Source organism: Triticum dicoccoides, chromosome 2B, assembly GCF_002162155.2.
Source record: "Triticum dicoccoides isolate Atlit2015 ecotype Zavitan chromosome 2B, WEW_v2.0, whole genome shotgun sequence".
NCBI lineage: Eukaryota > Viridiplantae > Streptophyta > Magnoliopsida > Poales > Poaceae > Triticum > Triticum dicoccoides.
The window spans coordinates 416,513,574-416,526,454 of NC_041383.1; the positions used below are offsets into that span (position 1 = coordinate 416,513,574).

The 12,881-nt window shown below is 43.2% G+C and overlaps 1 long non-coding RNA gene across 10 annotated transcripts in view; it reads left to right on the forward strand.

Moving 5' to 3' along the window:
- Window positions 1–5,530: 5,530 nt before the first annotated feature.
- LOC119363973 overlaps window positions 5,531–12,881 on the forward strand; it is a 10,700-nt gene continuing 3,349 nt past the window's right edge. For 3 of the 10 annotated variants that reach the window (XR_005174538.1, XR_005174540.1, XR_005174547.1), the window contains exons 1-8: window positions 5,531–5,969; window positions 6,557–6,689; window positions 6,810–6,881; window positions 6,954–7,049; window positions 7,134–7,172; window positions 7,254–7,362; window positions 7,496–7,601; window positions 7,872–7,985. This is a non-coding gene — a long non-coding RNA (uncharacterized LOC119363973). Of the gene's footprint in view, window positions 5,975–6,556; window positions 6,690–6,809; window positions 6,882–6,949; window positions 7,050–7,133; window positions 7,173–7,253; window positions 7,363–7,460; window positions 7,602–7,871; window positions 7,986–12,881 lie in introns of all 10 variants that reach the window. The other 7 variants (XR_005174539.1, XR_005174544.1, XR_005174546.1 and 4 more) reach the window with 7 other exon arrangements.

Below are 12,881 nucleotides of genomic sequence, written 5' to 3' on the forward strand. Positions count from 1 at the left end.
CACGCCGACAAAGTCAGCACGTGGTGGAATTATGTCCCATAGGTTGCACACCTCCTCCTCGCTCAACCTCATTCTTTGAGCTACGATGGCTTCATGAAGTGGGTCCTCATTATCTTCATCATCTTCTTCATCTGCATCATCTTCGTCATCTTCATCATCTTCCACCAGGTTGAGATAAATGACAGCCAGCTTGGGTCTTTCTGCTCTGAAGGAGAAGCTGATCAACTCACCACCAGTAAGACGCATGCGGGCGAGGAAACGGGCCCATCCATCTCCTCCAATCTGTGACATATTGCGTCCTTTCTCGACCTCCATAGTGTACGGCCCCCCAGGAACCTCAAATGTCACAATGTCTCCTGTCAGCTTGTTAAATGTCAACCTCACATTGCATGGGACGGTCTGTGTAAGAAAAGAAAAATGACGCAATGCAGTAATGCCAACACTAAAAATAAAATAGTTGTTACATTTCATCTAATTTCTTACTGCCGCATGACGAAAACTCGACTGGAAGTAGATGCCAAACAGCTTGCCAGTTGCAAGGCTGCTGGCGCACCTTGACTTGCACAGTCGACATAGTGGTGATGGTGGTGGCGCCATTTTCCTAAAGCAATATCAGCAAAGGATTAATGATTCACTTCACAGGAAAGAAAAACAGTAGCATGTGATATTTTCCTAAAGCAATATGAGCAAATCATCCTAAATCAACTAAGTCAACTAGCATACTAAATCCAGTAGCATACTAAATCTAGTAGCATCCTAAATCAACTAAATCAACTAGCATACTAAATCCAGTAGCATACTAAATCAACTAAATCAAAATGTTCTAAATCAACTAGCATACTAAATCAACTAAATCAACTAGCCTACTAAATCAACTAAATCAACTAGCCTACTAAATCAACTAAATCAAAATGTTCTAAATCAACTAAATCAACTAGCCTACTAAATCAACTAAATCAACTAGCCTACTAAATCTACTAAATCAAAATGTTCTAAATCAACTAAATCAACTAGCTTACTAAATCAACTGAATCATATCAACTAAATCAGAATGTTGCATATGAACTAGCCTACTAAATCAAAATGTAGCAGGGAGGAGGGAGAAGGAGGGGCGACTCGAGGAGAGAGAAGAGAGTAGGACGGAGGAGGAAGGCGGAGCGAGGAGGGGCTGGCCGGCGGCGAGTGGAGGGAGAATGGAGGAGGAAGGCGGAGCGAGGAGGGGCTGGCCGGCGGCGAGTGGAGGGAGAATGGAGGAGGAAGGCCAAGCGAGGAGGGGTCGGCCAGTGGAGGGAGGCGGAGGAAGAGGCCAGTACCGAGTCCAGCAAGGAGGATGAGGCGACGGCGGCGCAGATCGGAGGAGGGGCGACGAGGGGGAGATCGAGTGTGTGTGTGTGTGAGTGTGATCTGGATCGGATAGGTGAGGGGGGAGATGGAATGGCTTAGCAGTAGCGCACTATAGCAAAGTGCGCTACTGCTAAACGACCTATCAGTAGCGCCTTCGGCCGAGAACGCGCTACTGCTATGTTAGACATAGACATAAAAAAATACATTGATCATCAATTGTCTTTTTGTGTACAATCTAATTTGTCAATAGGAATCCTCGACAGTTGGTTTAGGAATAGGCGAGGATTCCTATTGCGGCCACAGATCCTACACATAGAGTTCAATGAAGACCAAGTGCTTGTGAAAGTTGTAGAAAGAACATATTTAAGGTGGTACAAACTCTCTTCACGGAGCGAGGTGGGACTAAATTTTTGTAGTAACCTTAGTAGTAGCGATTATAGCGTAAATGCGCTGCTGCTACGATCCTTAGCAGTAGCACCCTTTGTTCCAACGCGCTGCTGCTATAATTGGCCTCACCGCGGTGTCGTGGAAATTTTAGCAGTAGCGCGTCCTGTTGTGTGCGCGCTACTGATAAACTTGTACCAGCAGCGCTGTTTTAAAGTGAGCGCTAGTACTAAGTAGTAGCAGCGCCTAATTTTAAAGTGCGCTGCTGGTAAGATTCTGTGTATAGGCTTTTCCCTAGTAGTGATAGGGAAGTAACAACGCGAGCTATTGATCTACAACATAATTTGCAAAATACTATCAGGACTAAGTTCATGATAAATTAAAGTTCAATTAATCATGTTACTTAAGAACTCCCACTTAGATAGACATCCCTCTAATCATCTAAGTGATCACGTGATCCAAATCAACTAAACCATAACCGACCATCACGTCAAATGGAGTAGTTTTCAATGGTGAACATCACTATGTTGATCATATCTACTATATGATTCACGCTCGACCTTTCGGTCTCAGTGTTCCAAGGCCATATCTGCATATGCTAGGCTCATCAAGTTTAACCTGAGTATTCTGCGTGTGCAAAACTGGCTTGCACCCGTTGTAGATGGACGTAGAGCTTATCACACCCGATCATCACATGGTGTCTGGGCACGACGAACTTTGGCAACGGTGCATACTCGGGGAGAACACTTTTATCTTGAACTATAGTGAGAGATCATCTTATAATGCTACCGTCAATCAAAGCAAGATAAGATGCATAAAAGATAAACATCACATGCAATCAATATAAGTGATATGATATGGCCATCATCATCTTGTGCTTGTGATCTCCATCTCCGAAGCACCGTCATGATCACCGTCGTTACCAATGCGACACCTTGATCTCCATCGTAGCATCGTTGTCGTCTCGCCAACTATTGCTTCTACGACTATCGCTACCGCTTAGTGATAAAGTAAAGCAATTACAGGGCGATTGCATTGCATACAATAAAGCGACAACCATATGGCTCCTGCCAGTTGTCGATAACTCGGTTACAAAACATGACCATCTCATACAATAAAATATAACATCATGCCTTGACCATATCACATCAAAACATGCCCTGCAAAAATAAGTTATACGTCCTCTACTTTGTTGTTGCAAGTTTTATGTGGCTGCTACGGGCTAAGTAAGAACCGTTCTTACCTACGCATCAAAACCACAACGATAGTTCGTCAAGTTAGTGTTGTTTTAACCTTCTCAAGGACCGGGCGTAGCCACACTCGGTTGAACTAAAGTTGGAGAAACTAACACCCGCTAGTCACCTGTGTGCAAAGCACGACGGTAAAACTAGTCTCGCGTAAGCGTACGCATAATGTCGGTCCAGGCCGCTTCATCCAACAATACCGTCGAACCAAAGTGTGACATGCTGGTAAGCAGTATGACTTGTATCGCCCACAACTCACTTGTGTTCTACTCGTGCATATAACATCTATGCATAAAACCTGGCTCTGATACCACTGTTGGGGAACGTAGTAATTTAAAAAAAAATCCTACGCACATGCAAGATCATGGTGATGCATAGCAACGAGAGGGGAGAGTGTTGTCCACGTACCCTCGTAGACCGAAAGCGGAAGCATTAGCATAACGCGGTTGATGTAGTCGTACGTCTTCACGATTCGACCGATCAAGTACCAAACGCATGGCACCTCCGAGTTCAGCACACGTTCAACTCGATGACGTCCCTCGAACTCCAATCCAGCCGAGCTTTGAGGGAGAGTTCCCTTAGCACAACGGCGTGGTGACGATGATGATGTTCCACCGACGCAGGGCTTCGCCTAAGCACTACTATGATATTATCAAGGTGGATTATGGTGGAGGGGGGCACCGCACACGGCTAAGAGATCCAAGGGATCAATTGTTGTATCTATGGGGTGCCCCCTCCTCCGTATATAAAGGGGGGGGGAGGAGGAAAGGGCCGGCCAAGGGGAGAGGCGCGCCCTAGGGGGGCAATCCTATTCCAAGTAGGTTTGTCCCCCCCTTCCCTATTCCAAGAAGGAGAAGGGGGAAGGAGGAGGTGGAGAGAAGGAAGGAGAGGGGGTCGCCGCCCCCTTCACTTGTCCAATTCGGACTGGGGCAAGAGGGGCCGCGCGCCACCTCCTGGCTGCCCTCTCTCTTCTCCACTAAGGACCATAAGGCCCAATAGCTTCCCGGGGGGGGGGGGTCCCGGTAACCCCCGGTACTCCGGTATATGCCCCAAACCTCCCGAAACTATTCCGGTGTCCAAACATAGTCGTCCAATATATCGATCTTTACATCTCGACCATTTCGAGACTCATCGTCATGTCCGTGATCACATCCGGGACTCCGAACTACCTTCGGTACATCAAAACACATAAACTCATAATATAACCGTCATTGAATTTTAAGCGTGCGGACCCTACGGGTTCGAGAACTATGTAGACATGACCAAGACACGTCTCCGGTCAATAACCAATAGCGGCACCTGGATGCTCATATTGGCTCCCACATATTCTACGAAGATCTTTATCGGTCAAACCGCATAACAACATACGTTGTTCCCTTTGTCATTGGTATGTTACTTGCCCGAGATTTGATCATCGGTATCTCAATACCTAGTTCAATCTCGTTACCGGCAAGTCTCTTTACTCATTCCGTAACACATCATCCCGCAACTAACTCATTAGTTACAATACTTGCAAGGCTTATAGTGATGTGCATTATCAAGTGGGGCCAGAGATACCTCTTCGACAATCGGAGTGACAAATTCTAATCTCGAAATACGCCAACCCAACAAGTACCTTCGGAGACACCTATAGAGCACCTTTATAATCACCCAGTTACGTTGTGATGTTTGGTAGCACACAAAGTGTTCCTCCGATAAACGGGAGTTGCATAATCTCATAGTCACAGGAACATGTATAAGTCATGAAGAAAGCAATAGCAACATACTAAACAATCAAGTGCTAAGCTAACAGAATGGGTCAAGTCAATCACATCATTCTCTAATGATGTGATCCCGTTAATTAAATGACAACTCATGTCTATGGCTAGGAAACTTAACTATCTTTGATTCAACGAGCTAGTCAAGTAGAGGCATACTAGTGACACTATATTTGTCTATGTATTCACACATGTATTATGTTTCCGGTTAATACAATTCTAGCATGAATAATAAACATTTATTATGAAATAAGGAAATAAATAATAACTTTATTATTGCCTCTAGGGCACATTTCCTTCAAAAGTGTGATCAATGTGTTGTATCACTCATTTCCATCCTTATATTCCTTATTCTTTGTCTTCGTTCCTTTACTTTCCTTATTTCTTTGTCGCAATCCTTTCATTCCTCCTTTGCATATTAATTCCTAAGACAACTCCTTGATACTAGGAATCTTAAAACCATATATAAATTGGAAGAATTTTATGTAAGGTAGCGTGGGTGGAATTTTGTATAGCGTCAGAACTGTGCAACTTTAATGGGCCGGCCCGTAGTATTTTATCTCTACTCCTAATGAAGCAGTTGGTAGTCTCCGCCTGTCAATTTTCGTCCCACATACACGGTTTTTTCGTCCTCGATCCCACCTCCCACCTTCCGGCAGGTAACCACCCCCTCGACAAAAAAAACCCAACCAAAAGAGGGAGCAATGCATCCAGGAGCGATGCCTCGAACGAAAAAAACCTGCGAAAAAAACCTACGAAAAAAATCGACGACTCGCCAATCAACACAAAACTACAGTCGACGAACGTCGTCTCTCTTATCTCCAACACCTCCCTCTTCTCGCCCCAAACCCTAGAGGTATGACGGGCACCGATCTGGTGGCGCCACCACCGCGGATGACCACGTGCCGGCAAGGCCCCCATCTGTCCCTCGCTTGATCCCCTCCGCCCGCTCCTATGGTGTGTGCCACCGAAGCCTCCGGCGGCGCTTGCGTCCTGGGGTCCGCCCCCTATCGCTCAGCCTCGTGTCTGCCGGCGCAGGCGCCGCCACCTAGTCATGTGTGCCGTTCTGGGAGGCTTGACAAGCTGCTGATTAGAGGACACCAACCTAGCCTCAGAGGAGGCCATCCTCGCCAAGTTCGTGTAGGTGTTGGTCGCCTGCGTGCGCGGCCATGCCGCCGCCGTCCCCTGCTACGAATCTCGCTCACTGCAAGCTGCAGAGCCCGTGCCCATCTCCCCTGAGGTAAGGTACAATTTTCTGCTATGTTCTTAAACCATTCTTCTTTTCATGTATTAATGTAAGTCCTGCTAGGAGTAGTACGAACAGTAGTCTTCTGTACTCCAAAATCTGAAAGAGGATACCAATTATGTGATCGGAAAGATACGACCTATAAAAAGAAAAGTCACCAGTCATCGTCACTCCAAGGTATTCAAGTAGGGAAGCATGCATTTGTCGAGATATGCAAGGGCATGCTTCGTGCATTTTGTGTGGATGCTGCCAACGCACATGCATCTTATCTTGCTCTTTTATACCAATTTTTGGTATTTTACCTTTTTAACTGACATAAACACACTATATTTGTTGGCATGGAATATACATTGTAGATATAGTGGGAGAATATCATAGCTGCGCTAAGTAAACGTACTATTGTTTAGAATGATAGTCTCACTAAAATTTTGAAGTTAGAATGGTTTGCCTTACTAATTGTATGTTTTTCATTTTTTTTGTTCAATTTGCTCTCTGCCATATTATACTATTTTTGAGAGTTCATGTAATAGTTCTGATTTTTTTTTCATGTTGCTCAACTCCTTTTCTCTACGCTCTATTAGGCTGCACCATCCTAAGTTTCTATTTTCTATCTGGGCTCCACGACCGGTAGTAGGATGCTCATTAGGCAACCCAAGGTGTGTACGCCCCTACTTCCCCAAGGTACTCAAGCCTCACGCCTGGGCTGACCACGAGGTATGCTTGCCGCCAATCTACTTCAGCCACTGGACAACAGTTCTTCCTTAATTTGCTCCATATATGTGTTGCAGTACCAATGAATTTTCCATTCAACTTTCTAAAGATTTTTGTTCACAGATGTGTGCTGCTGTGAGGCATGTAGCACCACTTCTCCCGACTGCTATCATTAGTGAAAGATCTCATGTCACGGTATGTGGTTAATGTTTTCTGTACCTCGTAATATTTGACTTTGTGAAACTAACCAAATTGTACTAAAGATAGGCGTCATGGTCTCATGGAATGGACATCACATGGCTTATTAGGAACTCTGAGTTCAGCGGGCACCATGCCGAATGTGTTAGATCCACTATTTTAGAGGTGAAGAAACTTTCGGTATTTTATTACAGCACAATCTGTTCTTGTATTTCCTAATCTTGGTTGTTCACTTGCTTTCATTCACAGGGTAAATAGGTCAACCTCTTCCAATACACAATTGCTGAGGTATGTATCAAATGTCTAAATGTTAAAAAAGAACCAGGTTACACCATATGGTTTTGGTTGCTCACCTTGGTTGCTGACCAGGTGTTCAAAAATCTTAGTGAGAGAGGACATTGACGGAGCGAGAATGGAACACAACAAGTTTTGTGTGCGTGTGTGTGTGTGTGTGCATTACCGAAATGTCGCAAAACATGTGAGTCTACATCTAGCTTCCTTACAATTTTCTGTTGGAAATATTTCTTTTAAAAAAATTGTTGGACACTTATCTTCTCTTTGTTTATCATTTCGTAGGACTAAGAAAAAGTTCATCTATGTGTAACTACCAGGTTCTCGAAGTCCGCCCTCTCATTGATTGGAACAGGGTGAAAGTTGTGGAATTTTTGCTGTAACCGCCTGGATGAAGATGACAGGGCTAACAAAGATGCATTCAAGGTAAGCCATCCCTCTGGTATGCTTGCTTAACATGTGAAATCCATAAGATAATTCTTTCGAGTTGCGACCTGCATTGTGGTGTCTCCGTTCATCAAGTTCTGAGCACCATCTCCAGTGAAATTAGGTGTTCATCCAGCCATACTCCTAGGTGGCTTTCTTTGGCCTGTGTCTTGCTGTGTATTTAGTGGTTATGCACAAGCCTCACCATCTGATATTTGTGCAGTAATTACTGAAAACAATTTGAGGATAAAGCTTTGATTGTTGTTGTAGTTGAAGATTCAGAGTTGCAAGGCAGGCACAGTTAACAAGGATAAGAAACTATAGAAGATTTATCAAATCAGACATGGGCTTGGTTATGCACTGAATCATTGTGGGGGATCCGAGGTAATCAGACCATACACCCGAACTTAAATTTTACTTGCTTTTAAATGTTTAGGAGGCAGATGATGTTTGATATGTTAGACTGAAGTACGCACCTTTTAAGAGTATATCACTGATACTCCAGTCACCAATAAATTCGCAAGTGCCTACTGCCTAGATTACATGAGCTCATTTTAGCTCTAAGAGTTCTTTTTTATCTCTTTTACATTCTCGTAAACATGTGGGTGAATAACAGTTAGAAATTGTTCTATATGTACACGGGAATTCTAATAGAACTGATGCTTGAAATGACAAAAAGTTCTATAATATTTGTAAGCCGAGCACTGGAAAAGCTCACTCCTCACACCAGATCACCAGCGCCGACGTATCTACTTTTTTGAAACAGAGTCCACATGTTTACTCATGTTCTCTGTTTTTTGTTGTTTCGGGAAAGGTTGTTAGGAGCCCATCTCTTCTGCAGCCATGGAGAAAGAGAGCTAGATATAGTGGTACTTGCTAGCGATTTAATGGACACCTCCTTTTGGCCTTTTTTACTTTCTCTGATAATTAGCTAAGAGACTTCAGTGAGTGAGAACTTTTTGGTCCCTCCCTTTTTCTGTGTCTTTTGGAGTTTTGCTTTGTGGTGAGAGGAGGATAGAGATACTCAACAGGGGCCTTCCTCTTCCTCATCCGAACAAGATCCACTAGTAGAAAACAGGGCATTTGTCCCGGTTCGTAAGGGCCTTTAGTCCCGGTTCTTGAACCGGGACTAATTGGTCGTTACTAATACCTCCACCATTTACTCCCGGTTCTTGCACGAACCGGGACAGATGGGCATCCACGTGGCCGCTGCGGGCAGTCTAGGCAGGGGGGCCTTTGTTCCCGGTTGGTGACATAAACCGGGACCAAAAGGCTTCCACGCGTCAGCAGCTGGCTGGAGCTGATGTTTTTCTTTTTTTTAAAAAAAAGTGGCTGGTTTAGGGGTTTTGGGGTTATTTTTAGGTTGTTATTAGCTAGCTAATAGAGAGAAGTGTCCTCTCTTATATCTTCGTCCTTGGTTTACCAACGCTACTGCTATGTTCATTTCACCCGCTGATATAATAACTCATGCATGCTCGCATCATACATCATCATATGTAATAACAAGTCCTACTAATCATGCATCATCATACAACTAATTCTACTCGTTATTAATAATAAGTCATACGATCATCATCCTCATAGTCATCGAACCCAACCCTACATAATTGTTCTTAGCACATGATCATCAGTATCAGGTAGGACCTAAACACCCTTAAGGTAAAATAGCATAAAACAATATAGACCCTGACTCTCCATTATGAAGAATGGAGATCATCCTGTCTCCAATTCTTGCGCTTCGCTGCCTTTTGCTTCCAAGAAGCTCCTTACGACTGTCCATACATTTTTTCCATTCTTTGATTGTCATGTCTCCACTTCTTTTAGAAACCCGGTATGGACAGTTGAGATTCGTAGGAAGACCTGGTTGTATGTTCAAAACATGAAGGCTACTGTGCGTATACATCATATGAGGCACACAATCATTCGGGATTATCTGTTGAAAAACATAGTGATAACTTCGTAGTTAGCAATGATGTACTAGCTAGTTTTAGAAGTATGCAAAAAGATGCACGGATGTCGTAATAGTAAAAAATCATACCAGGGTATACCAGGGTATCTCCATGGTAGTTACCATAGTTCAACACGTGCACTAGTGGCACGTATTGACCATAATGTTGAGGAGTTCGATTGTAGACATTGTAATTCTCAAGATCAGTACAAAATGCGATCAGATGATTTTTCTCCTGGTAAGTTAATTCGGAGCCATCGGTGTAGTGGGTTTTGTCTACCATCTTCCGCACATTCTTTGAAGAATGAAAATAAGCTGTCAACTATTTTGAAATAAACAATATAAATTACTTAATAACTATGTTAAGCTCACATGGGGGAAGAATTGGAGGTGTATCCACAAGGACCCAAATCTCCATATTGTCTTGCTCGATTGTAGGATCACCAAGATCCATGGTGAAAAGCATACCCTCATCAAAACCATACATCTTGCAAAGTGCTTCCCAATTTTTGCAATCAAAATGGGTTACACTCTCAACATTGTACAGCTTTACTTTAAAATCCACACCATGATGGGTCCTTAGGAGATTTTTTTTGGTTTCCATACTTTCATGGTCTTCAAAACCCATCCTCTCCAAGACATAGCGTCTTGCATAGCATGGGATAAGATAGTCGAATTGGAAAAGATGAAAATACACGTTAAAATAGTTGAAGTCGTGCTTAATTACGAAAAAAACTATTGTCGCCGCTGCGTACCGTATGAACATCAAAGGTCTCCTCGAGCTTAATGCTGAAGAGCCGATCTTCGTCCAGCTCGATGAACCTGTCGCACATACCTCGGTCGTTGTGGCACCAGTCGCACTCCCCCGGGCGGTTTTCGTTGTCCGAGTATGACATTTCTGGCCTATGTACTAAAAAACCTAAATTAGATCATTATTATTAATCACGGGTTGACTATCGGTGATGGTACATAGCTCCTCCTCCTTTCATTCCCGAGTGCATTATTACACCAAATTGTCTAGCACACGGGAATGAAGGAGAACTTTTCCAATATGAGCATTCAATAAGCAAAACCAAATCATAAAATAAGCAAAACCAAATCATAAAATAAAGTAGTATTCAAATTAGCATGCATTCAATTATAAGCAAAAGTACATCATCTCTTGTGTCCGTACATCGTCGAATATTATCACTAATATAGCATCACTAATACAGCTAGAACCGTAGCGCCCGACGGGTATTGTCGCGGGCGGTGGACACCCAAAGATAAGGAACCATGACAGGAATAGCTCCAGTGAGATCCCTGAAGAATCTGCCAGGTATTGTCGAACCTGCCCTCCAATGCAACCATGTAGCGACGGACGTGCTCGTCCTCCTTGCTGACACAATGACGTACCACCTCCGCGGTGGCCGGAAGCCTCGGCACTGCCACTGGCCCACGCGACCGCCACCAAACAAGGATTGGGTCAACAACGGGTTGCCTCCTCACCAACCTACGTCCCCCGGAAGGTAGCACCTCCCAATACCAGCCCGGCGGAGCCCAGTCCCGAACATGGCCCTGATCAAGCAGGCCTCCACCCCGAGTCGACGACGACGAGGATGCGGGATAGGCATCGCCGACATCGATCCGGGAACTACTTCTATATATTGTTAAATAAAGTAGTTTTATTAATTAAATCAACTAGTTCAACTACTAAGCACTTACTATAAATAAATAAAGTAGTACTTACTAAAAACAAACTACTTCTATATATAGTAAAATAAAGTAGTTTATTAAATCAACCAATTATATTAAACACTTTCTCTTCTTATTTTTTTCCTTTTTCCTCTATTCTAAATTTGAACTTATTCATAAATGACTTAATCACTCACAATTTTCCTATACATACACAATAAATTGACAAAGAAAATATTATGAACAAAAAAATCATTAAAATTCTATGAACAAAATTACAACACAAAAAAAATCATAAAAATTCTATGAACAGAAAAAAATCATAAAAATTTGACATATTCGATCTTTGCATATATATGAACATATAAAGATGCATATTCAACAATAATATCACCAAAAAAATCTATTAACAGAAAAAAATCTAACACAATATGAACAAATTAATTACACAATATGATAAAAATCTAACAGAAAAATCTATGAACTGCACATCTAAATTACTACACATATAACAAAAAAATCCTAACAAAATTAACTACACATCTAAATTAACTACTACTAACGTCAAACTAAATTAGTTGCTCATGACGACGGCGACGGCGACGGTGAGGTGCGGCGCGGGGCGGGGCGGCGCGGCGACGGTCAATGGTGAGGTGCGGCGGCGCGGGCCGGGGCGGGGTGACGACGGCGTCGGGGCGGCGTGGGAAGGGGCGGTGCGGGACGGCGTCGGGGCGGCGCGGGACGAGGGCATGGCGAGGGCTGGCTCGGGCAGCCTGCCGGCGTCGTGGATGGATTCGCCGTCGTCGGGGGAGAGGAGGAGAGATCGAAGTGGGGATGGGCGGTTTTGAAATTTTCCTAAGTGCTACTTATATAGCAAAGGCATTGGTCCTGGTTCGTGGCACCAACTCGGACCAATGCACCCCTTTAGTCCCGGTTGGTGGCACCAACCGGGACCAAATGCCTCTTTTCAGTAGCCCAAAGGGTGGGAAACAAAGACCTTTGGTCCCGGTTGGTGTCACAAACCGGGACAAAAAAGAGGCATTGGTCCCGGGTGGTGCCACCAATTGGGACCAAAGGTCGTGTGCTGGAACTGGCGCGGTGCGGTGCTATGTTTAGTCCCACCTCGCTAGCCTAGAGGGGCTCGGAGTGGTTTATTAGCCCTGCCGAACCAACCACTTCGAGCTCCTCTCTACTGCAGGCTTACGGGCCTAAAATCACTCTCTGTGCGTGTGGGCCTATTGAGCCTATTGCGGGCCCTGTAGGTGGCACTTTTTTTATTTTTTCCCAGTTTTTTGCTTTCCTTTTTGTTTCTAATTACTTATTTATTTTCTTTTACGATAATTCTTTTTGCTATTAAAGTTTGTAACAAGATTCTAATTACTTATTTATTTTCTTTTATGATAATTCTTTTTGCTTTTAATGTTTTGAAAAAAATTCTAATTACTTATTTATTTTCTTTTATGATAATTCTTTTTGCCATTAAACTTTGTAACAAAATTCTAATTACTTATTTATTTTCTTTTATGATAATTCTTTTTGCTTTTAATGTTTTGAACAAAATTCTAATTACTTATTTATTTTCTTTTATGATAATTCTTTTTGCTATTAAACTTTATAACAAAATTCGAATTACTTATTTATTTTATTTTATGATAATT